Here is a 14,807-nt window from a genome sequence, read left to right as displayed (position 1 = left end):
AGTGACTAGATTATGAGATTCCATCTCTGAGGGATTACTGGACCAACATCTCTCCTATTTGACAAGGAGTGAGTAAAAGATCAGTCTCCCTAACCTCTTTAATAGTAACATTGTTAAAAGCATAAACATGCAATGGCTTGGCATTTGCCTGGTTATCACAGTTATGTATAAAAGGCATACAACTACATACATCACACATTGAATATCACAAGATTATAAGAGTTGATCTTCAGCTTAGATACCGTATGTATCAATCTCCCATTATCTTGACATCTTTGAATTTAATTTGCTTAGCTGTGGCTTTGACTAGTGACCTCAATATAGGAAGTATACAGTATAAAAAATTGTAAATATCCTGTCAGTAATGCAATTCCTAAAAACATTCACAATTTAGTTATAAACTATGCTCCCATGCTCCTAACTGTAAAATCGAACCAGTCTTACATTTGATTATCTTTTCCTTTTGTTATCTTCTAAGCCTTTTCAATTTGATCATTACTTCATTAAATGCTCCCTTCTATAAATACAGCATTGTCCCCCAAACATAACACATACTTTTCCTTCTTCAATTCTCAAATCTCTAGCTTTTCTATTTTTTATCCTTTCATTCTATTTGTTGCATCCAATTGCTCTATTCTCCCTTAAATCTTCCTACATCCATATTTCCCTTCTCATAACCTTCAAATTCTTCATCTACCATTACTTGACATTCTTTTTCCACTTTTTCTTTTCTATTTGTTGGCTCATATCTGCACCCAAGTATTTTGATCTCAGTAGCAGTCCCATCATTCTCTCATTCCATCTTCACCAGGGAGACTCTTTGCGAGTCGTTGCAAAGGTCTTTCCATCGTTGGCAAGGGTGGGTCGTTACTAGCACGCCCTTCATCCCTCACTTCATGCTGTGTGGAGTTGTTGAAGCTGGTTGGCGTATTTTAAGGTTTAGAGATGTGAACTCAGGTGTCACTCTGTAACCGTTTTGCTGATTAATGCAAGGCTCTCTTGTGATCATATCTGCGCCCTCACTGGTTCTCTTTGATGGGGCGAAGCATTCCTTGGCCTTACTAGAACTGCTGTCACCTGTAAATGAAAAACTTCAGAGTTTTTTTGTTAGTGTTATCAAGCATGCTAATTTGTTCATCTTGCTAGTCGTCCTTCTTGGTGTGACCTGTGGAAATGTAATGTGGGTTGAGGGCTGTCTTGGCCCCTTTTTGAGATTTCTCAATTCCAGTGCTGTCTTTACTATTTTTTAATTCCTTTCAATTTTATTCTCAGCAATTTGCTTATTCAGTTATCTCTTTGTTGTGTAAACTGAGTTCCACTATATTAATGGATAATTTATCTAGGCCTATGTTGCTCACTAGCATAGGACTTTTGCCCTGGAAAACACTCAACCCACTGTATTTATTTTAACAGTCAGAAAGACAATATTTCATCCTTTTGACACAATCTGCTCAATCATGATATGCTGAAAAGAAAGTTAAATGTGGGGTGGACAGAGCAAGCTTGCTTTGCTCTGCCTTCCCATGTTATACGCTGCGCATATGTGGCACTGTTTTTCTTTCTGCCACAACAAAGACCTTGGTACTGACCAGGAAACTTAACCAAATTCATCCATGGTCATTATTTTACTGGGCATAAGTTTGCCCTGTGGGCCCACATTCATATTTGTATACAGCTGTTTGGGCAAATTGATTGAATTGCCTCAGTGTCTCGTCAGACACTCTCTTTCATGCCATACAACACCATCATTCATACTTTTTCACACACTTTCACTCCCCCTTTATTTGCCAAAAACTTTTCTTTCCTTCCTTCCTTTTTTTCAAAATCTCCTAGATGAATTTGTTTAGAATATTAGGCCTAGGCATTGGGCATTTGAGAGAGCCAGTTATCATTTCTCAAATGTCATGTGTTTGTCTAATTTAAAGTTTAGTCAAATACTTTTTTGTTATTGCTCATGAGCAACTCTGAGAAGAGGATTGGAGATCTCTGTAAATCTAGGATCCATAACCATCAACATTTCCATATTGTTATCCCCAGTGATGACAGTATATGTGATTTCATGATTTTGGATCTTTGTAATAATCTTTTATTAATTATTATTTTATTCAGTTTTACCTTAGAAAATGACATAATGGAGTGACCAATATTTCTATTTTTTCAACCATATATATTTTTCCCATTGTGCATTTAGATACCCTTTTTTATTTATTTATTTATTCTCTTCTTTCCCAAAGCACTCAGCATTGTTGTCGAGTATTCAGTTGTGCTTTTCCCCTAGTTGTTTAATGAAACAGTCTTACTATTCAAAATCCAGCTCCATGTTTATCTGATTTGTGAGTCAAGTACTCACTTCTGTCTGTCAAAATAATTTTTTCTTTAAGACATAAGGCTGGTCTGGTACCTATTGAAAAGCAGATTGAGAGAGTTAGTTAAAACACAGAATTTAAAGAAATGCTGTGAGACCAGTGAATAATCAAGATTAAAACATAATAAATAAGATAATGAAATAAAATAATTAACATTTGAAGCAGTCTCTATAGTGTTCATTGAATATGCAGGACCTGTGCACTGAAGGGATGGAAGTCCTTCTGGTTAGATCATCAGCCTGGGCTGTTGTACTGGGTCGTCAGGCTGTGATGTCACTCAAAGACCTGATGTTGTGGTGTACGGTCTCCGTTGTTTCTCTGAATCTTCTCAGTCTGGCTTCTGGTTGCTTTCTGCCAGAGTTTTGCATTTCATAATGTTCTCTTCACCCTCAGAAAAAGTCTCAAATGAAAGATTCACCTTTTCCTGCTTTAATTTCATTCTTTCTCAATGCTGAAGTGTGTTCTTCTCTTTCAGGAGGGGAGGGGAACATCCATCAGCCCCTCCCTTTCCTTCTCTCTGCAGCTGTGTTTGCTGCTTTGCCATTTCTCCAGTTCATTGCTTTCCTTTGTCAAGGCACTGTTCCAGAAGTCATCTGAAAGCTTAACACTCAGAGATTGCATAAATTCAAATGTACCTATGTAACTTCTGACCAAATTGTTTCTGAGCAGTCAGCTCTTTTTCTAATTTTCACTTTTCAACCTCTTCTTTCAGTGGTCCCTTAATAAAAACAAAATCATCTGGTTGAAAACAGCAGTTCTCTTATTCTTTGTTAGTAAAGCAAGTTCTTCATTGCAGGAAAATAGCAAGCATTTTTTCTTCTTTGCAAAATGCAGAAATCAGCTACCTTTATTTTCTAAGTATACTGCAATAAAACAAAATAAACCTTCCTTTTATAACAGCATGACATGTGTATGGTAAAATAAAGACTTCAATTATAATTGTTCTTCTATATTTGCATACATGATTCAGAATAATCTGGTATTGATGAATTAATGTTTCCTAACCAACATAAAATAATTCCTATTATTGTAAATAAAATAATTAAATTAAATTCTTTAAGCATCTAGTTCCCTTCCTATTATAAAATGCCTATGGCTTTTAAATCAAAATGTTTATTAACTTGGTCACCCAATCTTGCTTTCATTCCACATGGCACAAGTTATGTATTTTATTTTTTACATTTACACAAGCCCAATCTCTGAAACTCTGTAATGGATTAACTTTCATACTGTGTCCCAGGGATAACAAGATACAAATTTTAGATGTCTTCACTGGTTAGATATAAAGTTTTAAGCACATTCATCTTTTAAATTCATCTATTAAGACTAGTTATTAAATAATAAATGCGTATCTTATTTTAATTAATTTATTATTATTTCTATATTCCACCATATCTGCCATCTCTATATTAGTCCATTTCTTGGAACATTTGTATTTATTTTCTCTAAAACAACCTTTATACAGTTAACTTTATTGTTTTAGGGCTCCTACACTTATCCTTTCTGGGTTGCCTCTGTGTTTTCACAGCTGGCTTCTCTTCCTCATTCATCTTTATCTGCCCTTCTAACTCTAGTTCTCCCCCACAGTTCCCTTGAGTATTGGGAGATCTCCTTCTACGGCAAATAGGGGGAGGCTCTGAAAATAACTTTTCTTTTCTCATGTTATCTTTCTCTGCCCCCTTCAGGACTTTCCTAGCCTGTTTTATACTCTTCAACCTATCCTCACCTTCTTTTTAAACAGAGCAATTACTTCTTTCTCTTTTCATACTGATGCTTTTAGTTTTATAGTTTTTTATCAGAGTTTCCATTTCCTCACACAATGCTACATCAAATGTCCCTTCCTTTGGCCATGTTGTCGTCATATTTTTTGTTCTCTTCTGCCATTTTTTTTTTTAGATTTTGTTTATTTGCTCTTTACACAGTGGATATTTTAATCCAATTATTTCCACTGGTGTGGCTGCCATATCTTTATTTATATTATTACCACCAAAAATCAACTTTTTAGTTTTATAGTCACTTGGTTACAATCTCTTCTTTTCCTTTCACTTAATTTAACAATTTTTACCCATTTCACCCTACTTTTTATTCTTTACTATGTGTCATACACTGAAAAAAATGATTATGGCCCCAATTAAATAAATCGTAATTCAATTTTGCTAGTTTAATCCATTTAAATTTAGTTTTTGATTTTAATTAATAATTATTAGTTGGTTTTAAACGAATTATGATTATGATGGTATGATTCATTGAATTTACTAAAAAAATTATGATAAGTGGTTGCAATCAATTTATTTTAGCTATATTTAATTAAATGTTTTAGTAAATTCAATGAATAATTTTTTTTTCAGTGTATTTCCCATCATGCACTGGGGCATGAATAATTAAAAATGTTAAATTTTTCACAGTTTTTGAGTTGTATTTACACAGTTGTATGGTTGCTTTTGATGTTACTTTTAGTGACATTCATTTTTGTGACACCTGAAGTTCATTTTCTACTCAAAATGACCCATTTATACTCAAACACTATTCACTGATTGTTACCATCATTGTGTGTGGTGTACCATGTATTGAGGTCTCTGAGAAATGGTGAATACTGAGTAACATACAGGCACTCTTGTTTGGGAGAGCAACAATCTCTTAGCAAAATAAAGTTAGAGTTAAAAATATTGGGTTTGCTTTATTTGTCTGAATATTAATGAAAGATACAATAGACAAAAAAAAATATTGGATTAAAATTAATTTTAATATGTAGAAAGTAAACGATTAAATTGATCTGGTTGCACAATTAATTTGAGTATATTCTACTCAAAATAGTTTAGCTAAAATTATGAATATAATTAATCTGAAACTACTGAAAGAGATTAATAAACGTATAAAATATAAGTACAACCAATTTATAAAATTTAAGTAAACTCAACTTATAAAATATAAGTTCACTCAACTTAAAAAAATATATCTGGATTTAGATAAATTTATTTTGTGCAACCCCTTGACGTAATAAAATTAAGTAAATTCAACATAACATTTTTTTCAGTGGACCTTTTTGAATTTAGTTTTTTATTTTGTCTCATGCATTCATATTTTATTTATTTATATTATTTTTTGACTGTCTATTTTATTTACTCTATTTTATTATCACTTTTGTAATACAACTTTAATGTGGAAACTTCCTCCCTTGCTCTCACTCCCACTGCGCTGGGCTCACAAAATTTTCTCCCCTTTCACACAGACATCCAAAATGCAAAAATCTATTATAGATCTTGGTTCAAACATTATTGATACTATTTTCCTAACCTCATTCACACTTTCTGCACTCTTTATTGAGCCAGAGTGCTTATTCTTGCATACTTTTCCCTTTATCTAAGGGATAATCAGTCATTAATTGTCCTTTTATTATCAAGGCTCATCGTACATTCATCCCTCTCAAGTGGATACCAGCTGCGTCCAACTCCACCCAGCCACCCTGAAGTGACGGTCCAAGAATGGTGTGCAACTTTTACCCACCCAACACGGAATTTATTTGTTCACACATTCATTCGTCCGGACACAGATACATCCACACAACAAAACACAGCTCTACCTAGAGCTCGCTCTTCCTAGAGCGTCCTTAAGGGCCCACCTATTTTGACCTTCGAGAATTTTCACTTATACTTTCTCAAAGCGGTATCCGTGAGACTTTTCCTCGCAATTCCTTAACTAATCTGCTTATCCGTTTATCACTGTCCTTACCTGGCACAGCTATCCAATAAACACAGACCATTGCATACAATGTCTTTATGCCTACACCATATTTGTCTTAAATCAAGATTGCCTTCCAAGGCTTTCCTATTAATAAACCAAATATGTGCATGCAGTTATTTCTTCTGGAGTAAAACCCCTTTTTCAATTTAGATATCCTATTATTTTTCTAAATTTGGAAGAGCAGATTTTAAGTGTCCTTACCACTCAGAACTGACCAGTCAACAACACACACTAATTATATAAGCAAAAATGCTTCCCTTACTCTATGGTTGCCACCACTGTGTGTGTGTTGCTCATCAGTCAGCTCAAAAGCAGTCGTCCACTCTGCTCCTTTCCAGTCCCATCTGGGGTGCCAAATCTGTGGTGTATTTTGCCGGTTCTCCAAAGAATCGAACTCCATCAGGGATTTTTCTCTCAGAAGAAACGACACAAAGACGAGAGTTCCTTGCAAGGAGATCTCCCGAATGCTATTTGGTTTCTCATTATATACCCTATTCAGGGCGTTTCCAAATAGTCAGTCTTTTCCTTATGCTTGCAATTTTGATTCCTCGCTAGGGAGGAGAGGCCCCTACTTGTTTTGGTATGAAGAAAGGCCCTTTCTGTATGTCTGACCACATGTTTCTCATCAGTTCTGTACATTCCAGCACGTAAGCATATTCCTTTCTATCCATTACCTATAGGATTATAATGGAAAAACAACTAGCAACAGAAATGGCTAGCTTCACATTGATTATATACTTGATTAATAAAAACCTTACTAATAAAAATCTTCCACAGAAACAGGGGAGCCAGTGAGCTCATTTCAAACCAAGCCCTCGCCTGCGCATGGTCATTCCCCACATCATCGCGCTCGATCTTCTCACCTCTGCTCGCGCAAACAATTTCATTTTTGTCAGTCGTGGGGCTGGGCTTTTAGTTTTTATCTCAAATGTCATTGGTTATTCCCCTTTTCCTGAAGTCAGTATTGGATGCCTGTTAGAAGATGATTAATAATTCACTTGTCTTGACACATGACTTCATCAGTAGACCAGATGTGAGTTATCATTTCATTGTTTTATTTATTTTTGTGTTTATTTAATGTCGTTTAATGCATTGTTCATAGAGTAGATCTTTTCTAGATACTTGATTGACTGGAAGTCTTCTGATTGATAGTGATTGCAGTCTTGTGATAAGAGATACACAGATGAACCCTTTTTACAGACTGTAATGATGCACAAACACACATATATAAAGCTAAAGGAATGACAGTGAAGTGTATTTGAAGGTTAGTTTACTCTGTGTTCCTATGAAACCCAAGTTTCATGAGGTTTGTATTTGATTTAGTGTTACTAGTCATCTACTATCAAGATCAGTCCACTATGATGTTTATGAAAATCGATTCCTGTTTATTGAAAAAAAAAACTTGTAAAACATTCAATCCCAATGTATTTACTTATGTTCTTTTAGTTGCATTATTTTTTTTCCCTTAGTAATTGCAGGTCGTGTACATGAATGCAGCAAATAACGACCCGGCCTCGACATCATACCAATTATTCTCAGAAGCAGTCCAGAAATTTGCCATACTGTCAAGGCAAGTACAGTAAAGAAAAAAAAAATGAATTAGAATTTTCTTTAAATCAGGGTCAAGGGAGACCAAGGACAGGAGGATGTACAGATCGCCAGGTTCATGTTTTCTGCAAGAGGCACAACATAGTTTCATATCTAGTAAAAGTGTCCATAATCAAAGGTAAATAGATATGAGGTACGGTGACCCTGTTTTACTTACCCTTTCAGCACACTGCTGTTTATGTGTTAATCTAAGTGGATTTTTAATTATGTATTTAACTGGTTAATCTTCAGGAGATCAAAGAGCCATATCTAGACTGGGTCATAGCTGTGATTTTTTTTTCATTTTTAATTTTATTTTTTTACCCCATATTTGTAGAAAAAAAACCTGACAAAGCAAATCCAGTTCTTTGACAGGAAAATTAGCACCAGTTGAATTCAGCAGGTGTTTGAGTGTCCTCAACCCATCCAAACTCATAGAGAATTAACATTCTTGAACAACTGCTCTGAAATCTAGCTTCTAGCTACTAGCTTCTCTAATCTTGTATTCTATTTTTTTATATTTATTATAGAACAAAATGCAAAAAGGCCTCTAACACTAGCTTGTTCTTGTTTTCTTTTTATTATAATATATATATATATATATATATATATATATATATATATATATATATATATATATATATATAAACTTGCTATGTGCACTGCGTCAACCTAACTGTGACTTGTTATACCACTTATGTATTATTGCTCTTTTGTTGATTTTAATTTCTTCCATTGCCACTTTGCATAAGTGTCTGCTAAATTACTAAATGTAAATATACATCTTCACAGGCATCATGAGAAGCTGCTATGTCAAAATCTAAATTTAGCTCTTCAATATCTTAATGATTTAGCAGTTAAATACTTAAAAATTCACTTGGACATATGCATGAACAGCAGTGTGAAGGAAAGCAGGGTCTCCATACCTCATATCTCTCAGGCTTCTGCAAATGTGCCCAAGTCTGCCTCGATGCTTGAGAGCAAAGTTTACTGTACACTAAACAGGTCCTCAATAAGTCAGCATGTCTGAGTCCTTGATTCTGACATTACACCAAATGCAGTCAATCCTATTAGAAACAGGTTTAAAAACAGATCAGTTATTTATTAATAATTGTAAGATATTTTGTAACATAAAAGTGACATTACAAGCTACCTACAGATAACTAAAGTTACAAAATTTAGGACTAAATAATTTCAGACAACTGTACTTTACCTTTGATTATGGACACTTTTACCAGATATGAAACTATGTTGGTCTGTGCCTCTTGAAGAAAACATGAACCTGGCGATCTGTACATCCTCCAGTCCTTGGTCTCCCTTGACCCTGGTTTAAAGAAAATGTAAATGCTTTTTTTCTTTACTGTACTTGCCTTGACAGTATGCCAAATTTCTGCAATTAGAAGAATTCCAGTTAATCAATTATCTAGAAAAGATCTACTCTATAAACAATGCATTAAATTACATTAAATACAAAAATAAATTAAACAAGCAAATGAAATGATAACTCATATGTATCTGGTCCACTGATGAAGTCATGTGTCAAGTCAAGAGAATTATTAATCATTTTCTAACAGGCGTCCAATACTGACTTTCAGGAAAAGGGGAATAACCAATGACATTTGAGATAACAACTAAAACAGCAAGCCCCGCCCCATGACTGACAAAAATAAAATTGTTTGCGCGAGCAGAGGTGAGTAGATCGAGCGCGAGGATGTGGGGAATGACCATGCACTCGCGAGGGCTTTTATTGCGCGTGAGGGCTTGTATTGCGCGCAGAGTACGTGTGACGCGCGTGCAAGAGTTTGAAATGAGCTTGCGGGCTCCCGTTTCCTAGCGTCTGATTTAGTTTTCCTCTCGCGGAAGCGATTTAGCATGCACGCCAGCATCAGTTGTGTGCTCGGATAATATTGTCATTGATTTGACGCCATATGCATGCTCCTCTTTTACCTCACCACCACCGACACACACATTTCAGTGCGAGTAGTAACTTTTTAGGTATTTTATTATCTAAAATCAATATTTTTATTCATAAATATGCCCTCAATGGTGTACAAATACCTATGCCAATGTTTAAACTAATCCTTGTAAATTAAGAATTTATTATCTTTATATACATGGGACGGGTAGGTCAACGGAGGCTTCCATGTAGTTCCGCCATCTTGCAAAACTATAATAGCAGAGAGGGACAAAAAGTACTAAGCCAACGCGTTTCCACAGTTCGTTTTCGGTCAGAGCCAGAAACATAGGTGCAGAGCAGTGAGAGGTGCTTGAAACTGCACCGGCAAGTTTAAAAGTCTGAATTGCATTCTTATTATGGACCATACATATGCCGCGCCACAGGAGAAGAAAACATAGTCGCCAAAACAGTCAAAAATAGAACGTAAAAGGAAACGTGACCGTAGATTACAGAAAACAAGAGTTAATGTCGGGGAAGCTTTTTTAGATGGAAAGAGCTAATGCTTGATAAAGATTTCAAAAGAGACGCTGAAGTGGCCAGTTTTCTTCTCGACAGGTAAGTCAGTGTTACAGTCTATATTATAATATTTTTTTTTATATGTAACAATGCATATAATTCAGAAAATATAACGAATAAATTAGACATAACTACTAATTACAATATTTCATGTTTTCCACAGTCAGTAATTCATAACATTCGTTTGTTAGTTGTCATGTTGCAGTTTGTTTGAAATAACACACCTGTTCACCTGAAGGAAAACTCGACGAAGTGCTATTAGAAGACATCCTGTCAAAGCTTTTTGGTACATATCGCCTACTGTAGATGCAACGCGCATTTGAAAAAGCGAGGCGCTGGAGAGCAAAATTAGTTTGAATGCAAAATACAATTTCACCACTAGATGGGAATAATTCCTACTTAGTGTCCCTTTAAATATCGATGACTTGATTATATTCTCTTTTATATCAATGATGCTGAGTCATCAAAAATCGTGTCCAAAAAATATTATTGTGTACAAGTTTACTTTTGTCACACATGTAGTCTGTGCTGCTAGCGATTATAACGTTTACCCATGTTTTATACAGGCGTTAGTGGTGGAAACTATGATTCTTTCAAGAGATTCATTCATTTTCAGTTCGTTCACCAAAATGATTCATTCAGAATCGTTCACTCATTCGTTCAGTGATAATTTTTTCGTATTACACAAAATATGCCAGCAGGTGGCAAAAAAGAGTGTTATGTCTTAAGTCAACGAACGTATTCACTAGTTACAAAAACTGATCTAGCTTTATAAAAATGTGTGCATAATCGAATTCCTTATATAAAGTCTAATTAAGTTGTTCAGATGAATAAAGTACGAGGTTTTCTTGCCTAATTAGCATTTTAATTGTTTGGTCAGACAGTTTGTATATTACATATTCACATTCATAAATCGGCGATTAAACGTGTAGTACAGTATGCTAAATATCTAAACAAGTGTATGTGCACAGTACCTATAACTGCGCTTTGCATTTTGCGAGATTGACATTCTAAATGGCAGACTAACCCAGTTTACTCTCATTCATTTCGTTCACAAACGAGATAAGCTATACCAGTTTATTTCATTCACAAATGACGTATCCGTTCATTCAACTCATTCATGAACGACATGTGTGCCAGTTCAGTCATTTCATTCTCAAACAAGATGTAATAAATCATAAACTCGTTCACAAATGACATGGGTATCAGTTCAAGTCAGTCATTTCATTCACGTCGATAAGATCTCTAGATCTAGTTCAGACTCATATGAATCAAACTAGTTAATTGAAGTGCGTATTCGTTCACTACATTCAACAAATCACATGCTCTGTCAAATCTCATAATAGAAGGCTATTGGCTCGAGGTTGAGTAACACTTTGACAGGATGAAACAGTTCCCTCTCGAGGCGGGAACGAGACATTACGTCAGCTAAGACGTATATGGGAACTCTTCCCTTCTCCACTTTCACTTAAATCTTATTGGCTAACACCAGCTGGGGACAGCTGGTCAATTGACACGAAGCATGCAAATACTGGCGGGTCAGCGGGCAGTATAAAATGCATGGGCGCGAAAATTACGTCAGAATCTCTTTCTTCACGCTAGAAGTCTTATCTAAGTCATCGTGGAAGTTGCAATAGAGGACTACTCACCCTGTTTTTGCAGGCCATGTTCACGCACGAGGATGGGGCAGAAACCCTCCCCCCGTCGAGGAGACCGTTACCGAACCTGTGCCCATCTCCCTCTGCATTTGGTTCGGACCACAGCCTGCCTTCCAAGCCGTGCAGTTCACGGCCCTTAGATGAACAAAGCCTATACTTCTGAGGGAAGACCGCTTCTGTTCTTCATGCCAGGGCAATACTCAAGGTGTTTCAGGCAGATGGCGGCACAGTAGCGCTGACGTCATCAAGGATCTGCGCTCGGCAACTGATCTCGCGCTGATGGCTAATAGCGCTCTGCACAGCCGTTTCATGGGGCACATGGTCGTATCAGCCGTGGTTCGCGGACCTGAGAGAGTTAGTGATGGCTCCCCCATGGCGAATCCCCCTCAGACAGGACCTGCTGTCTCAGGCGAATGACACAATATAGCACCCCAGCCCCGAGCTGTGGAACCTTCATGTGTGGCCGCTGCAGGGACCCTAATGAGCGGGATGCTCTACACGAGTTCTAAACACCCTTACAGAGACGCGAGCACCATCAAACATTCGCTGCTACGCGCAGATGTGGGGAGTTTTCACAAAATGGTGCGAGAACATTTATATTGACCCGGGGACCTGTTCCGTGTCGGATGTTTTGCGCTTTCCACAGCACAGTATGGATAGCGGGAGTTTGAAACCATCCACGCTAAGGTGTATGTGACCGCTATTGCCACTTTCGTTTCCCGGTTGACGGGCAAACGATCGGTAAGCACGCTCTGGTAATCAGTTTTCTCAGGGGAGCGAGGAGATTGTGCACTTCATGGCCGCCTTCCGTGCCGCCATGGGATTTCGCTCTAGCTTTGAGGGCTCTATCTCTTACTACCGTTTGAGCCATTAACCTCGATTGTGGTTAAGGAGCTTCCCTGAAGACTGCCTTGCTTCTTGCTCTCGCCTCGGCGAAGTGCCTTGGAGAACTTCATGAGTTTTGGGTGAATGATATTGCATTGGTTTCGGGTCTGGCGACTGTAATGTCACTCTCCGGACGAGACCGGGTTTCGTTCCGAAGTCACTCAATACACCATTTTGTTTCCCTGCCCGCCTTATCTGTTGAGCCGTCAGCCCCGCGTGACACTGATGCTCAGAGCGCCGGGACCCTGTTAGGGTTTTACGGATGTATATGAATCGCTCGGCCGCCTTTCGTCAGTCAGACCAGCTGTTCGTGTGCTTGGTGGATGTAATAAGGGACGTGCTGTTTCTAAACAGAGACTTTCTCACTGGATCGTGGACGCTATCTAATGCCAGGGGAAGGATTATCCCCTTAATATCAGAGCTCATTCTGCGAGGTCAATATAAATGCTTCCTGATGGGCCTGGTCTAGAGGTATGTCTGTCCAGTATTTATGTTTTGCTGCTGGCTGGTCTAACCCTAACAGGTTTTACAAGCTGGATGTACCCTCTGTAGCATCACATCTACTTTCGGTGAATTATGTTTTATTCATTCTGTTATAACCAGCTATACAGTAGTTACCATGGCTGCTAACTCTGTGTTATGGAATATATATGGTTTATGCAGTAGGCACCGCAAACGCCGTCGACTCTGTTTAACTCTCATGCTTGAGTGCTTATACAGATTTTATACAGTTCCCATATACGTCTTAGCTGACGTAATGTTGAGTTACCGCCTCGAGAGGGAACGTCTCCGGTTACTATCGTAACCTCGGTTCCCTGAGAGGCAGGAACGAGACATTACGTTAGCCGCCGTGGTCGCTGTTTGATCAGCTGTGCTAGCGTTCAGTCGTGATTCTGACGTAATTTTCGCGCCCATGCATTTTATACTGCCCGCTGACCCGCCAGTATTTGCATGCTTCGTGTCAATTGGCCCGCTGTCCCCAGCTGGCGTTAGCCAATAAGATTTCAGTGAAAGTGGAGAAGGGAAGAGTTCCCATATATGTCTTAGCTGACGTAATGTCTCGTTCCCGCCTCTCAGGAAACCGAGGTTACGATAGTAACCGGAGACGTTCACCGAGGTGCTCATGCGCTGCTAATAGCGCTGCGCTGCTGTGAAGGGAGGAACTTCAGTGAACGAGAAATATGAGTCAGTGGATTGCATGAACGATTCGTTCACATAAAAGATTCGTTCAAAAAGAACGATTCGTTCTCGAACGACACATCACTAACAGGCGTTTACCTAGTTTGTTTAATAAAATCTTACACGCACCCATAGTGTACGCATATACAAGTCTTGTACGTTAGATTAGACTAGTGCGGGTTAGTGATGGGAAGCTCGATTCTTTTCCGCGAACCGGTTCTTTCGGACGGTTCGATTCAATAAGCCGGTTGAAAAAAACGGTTCAGCGGTTCTTTTACGCTCGACGTAATGACGTCATTGGCGATGACGTAATTGCGTCACGTCTTTCAAACATTAAAATATATAAAGTCATTAATCATAACTTTAGTCAGTTAAAAACCTCATAATCATGAAAAGTTTACATTAGAATTTTGCAACAACACCCAAATACAGTAACAGCAATAATGTGCATATGAGGATTTAAGTCTCGAAGATATAAAGTAAATAAATTAGGTGTCATCAGCGCAGAAACCACGATCCACTTACTAAACATAATCCATTGCGATGTATTTGTTATTAAATGAACTTACGTTTCGCCAGATTGCCCTTCATCCAAGCCCTCGAAATACCCGCACTCATAACATTAAAACAGAATTAGAATCAATCACCAAAAGTATCACTTCAGTTCAGACATGCTGTGAGTCAGTTGGCTTCACGCTGAATCGCGCATGCGCAGTATCATCAGTTCATCGGTTCTCAATTCGGATGCATCCGACAGAAACGATTCTCGGTTGAGTGTACTGGTGATCCGAAAACCGATGCAACCGGTTCTTGACTCGAGAACGAGAATCACTCTAACCGGCACGTGCTGCAGTTCAGTTTCATCAGCTGCTATACTCGTGTTCATGTTCTGTTTACTACAACTCAATTTGTGAATGT

General features: G+C 37.8%; 1 protein-coding gene across 2 annotated transcripts in view; it reads left to right on the top strand.

Moving 5' to 3' along the window:
* Positions 1 to 6,593: 6,593 nt before the first annotated feature.
* Positions 6,594 to 14,807, top strand: part of LOC113046785 (NACHT, LRR and PYD domains-containing protein 3-like) — a 33,845-nt gene continuing 25,631 nt past the window's right edge. For both annotated transcript variants that reach the window (XM_026207766.1, XM_026207769.1), the window contains exon 1: positions 6,594 to 6,754. The gene's annotated coding sequence lies outside the window, so the exon portion shown is untranslated. The remainder of the gene's footprint in view (positions 6,755 to 14,807) is intronic.

The sequence above is a fragment of the Carassius auratus genome, chromosome 28 (genome assembly GCF_003368295.1).
Source record: "Carassius auratus strain Wakin chromosome 28, ASM336829v1, whole genome shotgun sequence".
Classification (NCBI taxonomy): domain Eukaryota; kingdom Metazoa; phylum Chordata; class Actinopteri; order Cypriniformes; family Cyprinidae; genus Carassius; species Carassius auratus.
Note: the sequence above shows the minus strand (reverse complement) of the source record. Positions and strands in the feature narration are given on the sequence as shown.